We start from the raw sequence: 7,170 nt of genomic DNA, 5'->3' as shown, positions 1-7,170 counted from the left end.
GGTGGAATAGGAAGTGTCCCTGACATGGTCCTGCATTTGAGTACTTGGTTCCAGGCTGGTTGAGCTGATTTTGGAAGATTGTAGAACCTATTAGGTAGAGGCTCAATGAACAAAGTGGGTTATTGGGATTGGGCCTGGAGATTTAATAATCTAGACCCACTCCTGTCTGCTCTCTGCTTTCTGAGTATAGACAGCAGCTGGCTCACATGCCTGTTGCTATGCTTTACCTGCCATGACTGACTGTATCTCACTGAATCAAGAGCCAAAACAAACCTTTCCTCCCTTAGGTTGCTACTTATCAGGTCAACACAACAAGAAAAGTAATGTTTTAATAACATTGTCTTTTTTTTTTTTTTTTTTTTTTTTTTGGTTTTTTGAGACAGGGTTTCTCTGTGTTATCTTGGCTGTCCTGGACTCACTTTGTAGACCAAGTTGGCCTAGAACTCACAGTGATCCACCTGCCTCTACCTCCCGAGTGCTGGGATTAAAGGCGCGTGCCACCATACCCGGCTACATGTGTATCTTAAAAATAGACAACTTGCTTTTTCTCAGGAGGCCTGGAAGATGGCAGACATTCAGACAGAGCATGCTTACCAAAAGCAGCCTACGATATTTCAAAACTAGAAGCGTGGTTTTTTTTTTTCAAAATTTATTTATTTATTATGTATACAGCATTTTGCCTGCAGGCCAGAAGAGATGGTTGTGAGCCACCATGTGGTTGCTGGGAATTGAACTCATGACCTTTGGAAAAGCAGTCAGTGCTCTTAACCTCTGAGCCATCTCTCCAGCCCCCTTTTAAATTTCTTTTTTTGTTGTTTGTTTGTTTGTTTTGTTTTGTTTTTCGAGACAGGGTTTCTTTGTGTAGCCTTGGCTGTCCTAGACTCGCTTTGTAGACCAGGCTGGCCTCAAACTCACAGCAATCCGCCTGCCTCTGCCTCCCAAGTGCTGGGATTAAAGGCATACGCCACCACGCCCGACTTAGAAGGGTGTTTTGCTGGGAGAAACCCACAAGAAAAAAGTCCCTCGGTACTACAAAAATGTCGGTCTAGGCTTCAAGACGCCCATGGAGGCCATCAAGCGCACCTACACAGACAAGAAACACTCCTTCACTGGTAACGTCTCTATCTGATCCTGTCTGGTGTCATGACTAAGATGAAGATGCAGAGGACCGTTGTCATCGGCCGGGACCATCTCCATTACATCCGGAAGTACAACCCTTTGAGAAGTGCCACAAGAACATGTCTGTGCACCTGTCCTCCTGTTTCAGGGATATACAGATTGGTGACATTGTCACCAAGGGAGAGTGTGGCCCCCTGAACAAGACCGTTCGAGTCAATGTGCTCAAGGTCACCAAGGCTGCTGGCACCAAGAAACAGTTTCAGAAGTTCTGAGGGGACTCTGGCCTGCTCCTCAGAACAAATAAAGTTGTCCTCTGACCCCTGTCGAGGAATGTTAATTCGGAACATGGACGTTCTGACAAGAGATAGCATCCAGAGAACTTCTAGGTCTGTGTGATGTTTCTGGAATACAAATACACCTTTAATCCAGGAGACAGAGGCGAACAAATCTGAGTTCAAGGCCAGCCTGGTATAGAGCAAGTATCAGGTAAAGGAAAGCTTAGATCCAGGTGTGGTGATACATGCCTTTAATGCCAAACAAAGATAGGTGGTGTGTAGAAGGACACACCCATGTTTAAAAGTGATGTCTAAGCTGGGCGTGGTGGTGCACGCCTTTAATCCCAGCACTCGGGAGGTAGAGGCAGGTGGATCGATGTGAGTTTGAGGCTAGCCTGGTCTACAAAGAGAGTCCAGGACAGCCAAGGCTACACAGGGGAAACCCTGTCTCAAAAAAAAAAAAAAAAAAAGATGTCTAATTGAGTGTCAGAAAAGGAATCAGAGAAGATTTGACAGAGTAGGATATGCCCAACTCTCACAAGAAGTGAGTGGGAAGGGAAGCCACTTAAGAGGCTGTTTTTCAGAGAGAGGAGACAGTTTTTACCAGGACAGTAGTAGAGAGAAGGGAATGGAGAGAGAGAGACAGAGAGAGAGAGAGAGAGAGAGAGAGAGAGAGAGAGAGAGAGAGAGAGAGGGAGAACTCAGGTGAAGACAGAATGAGCCAGAAAATAAGAAGAAGCCAGAAGATCAGAGCAGATTGCTGAGTTAGTTTGAGGCCAAGCAGAGGAATTCCGGGCCAAGAGAGAAGCCAGATTAAGCAAATCAACTGGGAAAAGAGTTTGAGCCAGAACAGCTGAGTTGAACCAGCCAGGCTAAAGCTCATAAAGAATAAGTAAGGGTGAGCTTATTCAGCAGTAAGTCTGAGAGGCTGAAACCATTGTAGGCCCAGGTTAGGCTGTACAGAAGCTAGAAGCTTCCAGGAGTAGGCCTAGGCCAGCAGAAGGAAGCAGTCAGCTCCCAGACAACAATTGAGCCAGGAGAATAAAATTACTTTTAAAAATTTTTTTATTTATTTTATGTGCACTGGTGTTTTGCCTACATGTATATCTGTGTGAGGGTGTCAGATCCGGAAGCTACAGACACTTGTGAGCTGCCATGTGGGTGCTGGGAATTGAACTGGGGTCCTCTGGAAGAGCAGTCAGTGCTCTTGACCACTGAGCCATCTCTCCAGCTCTGAGAATAAAATGACTTTTACAGACCACCACATGTATACCATGGCATGCATATACCCAATAAGTAAATAAGTGTAAAAAATAAGAACAATCTCAGATGATCTATTCCTCCATCTCTGACAAGTAAACAGTGGGTAGAGAAAGCAAACATAAATGTTAGTTGAGCTGTTCACAGGAGGGGTGTGTGTGTGCAGGGTGGGGAGGAGACAGGGGTGGGTGTGTGGAGGATTCTAGACTTCTCTGAACATGTTTGCTGTTACTGAAGTGATTTTGGTAACATTTTTACATAATTTAAGAAAAGAGTAATGGGCCAGGTGTGCTGGCACACACCTTTAATCCCAGCACTCAAGAGGCAGAGGTAAGTGGATCTCTCTCTGTGAGATCCAGAGGTAAGTGGATCTCTGTGAGATCCAGGACATCCTGGTCTACAGTGAAAGTTCCAGGCTAAACATAAAAACTCTGTCTCCAAAAACAAAACAAAACAAACAAACAAACAAACTAACAAACACACACAACAAAAAGCCAAAATAGGGGTTGGAGAGATGGCTCAGAGGTTAAGGGCACTCTTAACTACTCTTCCAGAGGACCCAGGTTCTAATCCTAGCACCCACATGACAGCTCACAACTGTCTGTAATTCCAAGATCTGACATTCTCATATAAACATGCATGAAATCAAAATGCCAATGCGCATAAAATAAAGGTAAATAAAAAAATAACAAGTTGGGCTCAGTGTCTATAATCCTTCCCAGTACTCAGGAAGGCAAAGGCAGGTGGATCTCTGTGAGTTCAATGCCAGCCTGGTCTACAAGGTGAGACCAGGACAGCCAAGGCCACACAGACAAGCCCTGTCTCAAAAACAAAAACAAAAACAAAGTGAATTACCCACAAATAGATAGAAGATAGAAGATAGATAGATAGATAGATAGATAGATAGATAGATAGATAGATAGATAGATAGAGTAATGAGTCTGGAGCGATGGCTCAGGGATTAAGAGCACGTGCTGCTCTTCCAGAGGACTTGGGTTTAATTCTCAGCACCCACCTGGCAGTTCCCGACCATGTGTAACTCCAGTTCCCGGGAATCTGTGTGAAGGTGTCAGGTTTCCTTGAACCACTGAGCCATTCAGGATCCTTGATGAGAGACCCCCAAGCAAAAACCTCTGACCTCCTCCAAAGCCTTCGCCAAGGTTGGCAATGAATGACCACAAGAATAGATACTCAGGAGTGCGGGTTACCACAGAAGCAAGTTTCAGAGGAGCAGCAGTCCCTACAAGCTTTCCAGTATCTTCGGCTGGTGGCAGTAGGGGTTGGAGTGGGTTGGGTGGGATGAGGTTGGGGATGATGCCCTGGCTGGTCCCCTGTTTCTCCTGTCTTACTAGACTTCTCATTGCTATCTCTGCAGTATTAATCAGAACTGGTCTCATGCGGACCCACTACTGACTCGTGTGCTCAGTCTCCTGGCTCCAGGGCTCAGAACCCAGCTTTACAGAGCGATGCCTGTCCCAAGTGACAAACCATACAGCAGGCCTGCCCAGCCCTGCACCTGGGTCTGGAGCTGTGGTTCTGGCAGTCACTGGCAACAGCTTGGCTGGGGAGGGGGTACTTTTTCTGCCATTGCCTGGTGTTCAGGGACACCCAGAACACCCCAAGTCCCCTAGCAGGGGGCTCTTGTATCCTGTAGGACCTCCCTGTGACACTTGCTGCCTTCTAGGATAACCAGTCTGCTGTTTTCCCAACTAGAGTGTTCATTTCCTTCTTGCCTGAAACTGAGTTTGTTTCCAAGGCTGAGCAGGTGGCTGGAGACCCGGAACATAAACAGACCATGATGTGGGGACTGACTTGCTTATCGTGGAAATAAGTGTTCCTCCTTCTGAGAAGGGGCTGCTTGGCCAGGTTGCTGGGTTTCAGTCTTTCCCTGTGAAAACCTGCAGCCCATGGGGTGGGGGTGTTGTGAGCCACTGGTTCTTTGGAATAGGGTGGGGGAGTGAATCAGGTGTTGTCACAGCCTTCTGTGAAGTGGACCGCTGTGTGGAGCACCCCGCAAGGGGGTTTCTATCTATCTCTGCCATGTGATACTGGAATTGAGGGGTGTGGTGGTGCACACAGATGGGTGTGCTGAGCTTCCCCAATTTTGTCTGCCATTATACCTGGCAAGATTCATAGGTAGGGACAGCAGCTCGGGTGCTGACCAAAGGCTGCTCTGTGGGAGGGACTGTGTCTTTTCTGACTCCACCTTCTGTGCTCCGGGCTTGTCAGGGTAGATGATTTTTACCACATTATAAACTTACCTTGAAAGGTAAAGAAAGATTGAGAGGGGCACCGATTGGGCATTTCTGGCCCTGGACAATGGCGGAGCTAAGGATGGTTCTGGCCTGGCTGGCTCCAAGGCCCGCAGCATCCCCTGAACCCTGGTACATATCATAGAGAGAACACCCTTCTAGCTCTTTCTAAGGCTTCAATGAGTTCCATGATAGCAAAAAAGATGTTGTAACAGAGTGGATGCCTGGGCCCTGGGGACAGCCCAGATGCAGGCACTAAAGAGAGAAGTGCAGACACAGCATCAGTAGCCACTATGTAGGCTTCAGTCAGCTTCTCTCCACAGTGAGGCTAGGGGGGGTGTTGCAGGGACCTTGAGGCTCCAATTCTCAAGAATGACAGACCAGATTCAAAGTCCAGGCAATCCTGCAGATCAGTCCCTAAGGGACTGCAAGTTAAATTTCCATTTTAAAAAGTAAATAGCAAAAAATAAAAATAAATAAATAAAAAGTAAATAGCTTTTGGGGGGGGTGGCGCTTTCTGTGACAAAGGCCACCACTAAATGGAAGTTATGGGTACTGAAATGTGCTCAGATTCAAAGATGTTGGAGAGTCCGTTGGTTCCTCATCAGGCATTTGATAGGGAGCAACATTCAAAGATACTTTTGGCTGTCACCACATTGGGCAGGTGGCCTAGGCATCAGCAGGTGGAGGCCAAGTATCCTGCCACCTGAAAAGCCCCACGACAATGATCAGGCCCAACATCCACACAGTGCTGAGGCTGAGAAACCAGGCCTGCCACCTGGACCTCACAGGAACCACTTCCCCAAAACCTGGCTTTCCTTTGCCTGGATGCTACCCCAAATAGCTTCCCCAGCACACCTCTCAGTCTCCGAGAGAAGGTCCCAGTCACCTGTTCCGGAAGTCCTTCATTGACAGCACAGTCAGACCTGTCAAGGAAACTCTCTTTCATCTCCTCAGGTGGGTTCCATGTTGGGAGCCAGTGCTGGGAACAGCATGGGTGCCAATTATTCAAATGGGTTTCTCTGAGAATCTGCTTTCCTCTGAACTTCAAACATCTTGACCAATGCTAATTTAGTAGCAGAACACCTTAGGGAGATTGTATCTGCTCTTAAGCCAATTAGTTTAACTCTGGGCAAGTTTACCAAACATTCTTCTTTGATCAAAGGGTGTTATGCTCTACTATGTGTCTAGTTTTGACATTCATTTATGGACCAGGAAGAGTCCACACATCCTGTTTGGGAGATGGCGTTGATATTGGCTCTAGAGACTGCATTTCTAACATTGTCAGAATGGTTGCATTTGGCCAGTTTCTATGACTTGCTACAGAGATAAGCAGGGCCCGGGAGGACTAGAGTGGTATTTAAAGCACTTGCTGCTCTTCGAGCGTACCTAGTTTTGGTTCCCAGTACCCACACTGGTCAGTTCACAGTCACCTGTAACTGTAACTCCAGGGCAATTGGGTACCCATTCTGGCCCTTGCAGGCACTTCTAAACTTACCTCCCCCTCCTACACACACACACACACACACACACACACACACACACACACACGTGCACACACATACACACACACACGCGCGCGCGCGCGCGCGCGCTCGCGCACACACACAGATGCATGAAAAAACACCTGCACAAATAAATAAAATATTTAAGAAGGAGGGTGGAGCTTCAGAAAGCATCATACCTGAAAACCTGAAGATGCTCCGGGACTGACTCCCAAATCCCAGACTCCACTGAAGAAGACAGAATGTCAACGCCCTTTGCACTCAGTACAGAATGATGGCCACTGTGGTCAGCTGTGTCAGACACTGCTGGTCAGCTGTATGGTGGTCATTGTTTGGGCCCCCACCATTCTCTGAGTGGTATAATCATTGCTAGAGGCTGAGGATGCTGTGCCTAAAGGAGGAACCATTTTTGCCCAACATGGCAGGACATACAGCTCATCAATCAGTCTTGGTACCACTTGGCCAGTGAGGCAACAGGCCAAATCCCATGTGCCTCATCTGTCTTTTGCTAGAGAGTCTCTAAGCCTATCTTCCGCATCTCCCTGTGAACAATTGTACCTATTACTTCTTTGTTGTTGTTCTTTTATCTTAGTTTTAAAATTGCTTTATTTTTAGTGATGTTTATTTGTGTCTGTGTGAATGTGCTTCATATGTGTGTGAGTGCCGGCAGAGGGATTGGACCCTCTGGAGCTGGAGTTACAGGCAGTTGGGAGTCACATGACATGGACGCTAGGAATCAAACTTGGAGCCTCTGGAAGA

General features: G+C 47.1%; 1 pseudogene; it reads left to right on the top strand.

The window, feature by feature from the left end:
• The first annotated feature begins 564 nt into the window (after positions 1–564).
• On the top strand, positions 565–1,391 carry LOC127195893 (40S ribosomal protein S11-like; annotated as a pseudogene).
• Positions 1,392–7,170: the final 5,779 nt, after the last annotated feature.

The sequence above is a fragment of the Acomys russatus genome, chromosome 1, assembly GCF_903995435.1.
Source record: "Acomys russatus chromosome 1, mAcoRus1.1, whole genome shotgun sequence".
NCBI classification, from domain to species: domain Eukaryota; kingdom Metazoa; phylum Chordata; class Mammalia; order Rodentia; family Muridae; genus Acomys; species Acomys russatus.
Note: the sequence above shows the minus strand (reverse complement) of the source record. Positions and strands in the feature narration are given on the sequence as shown.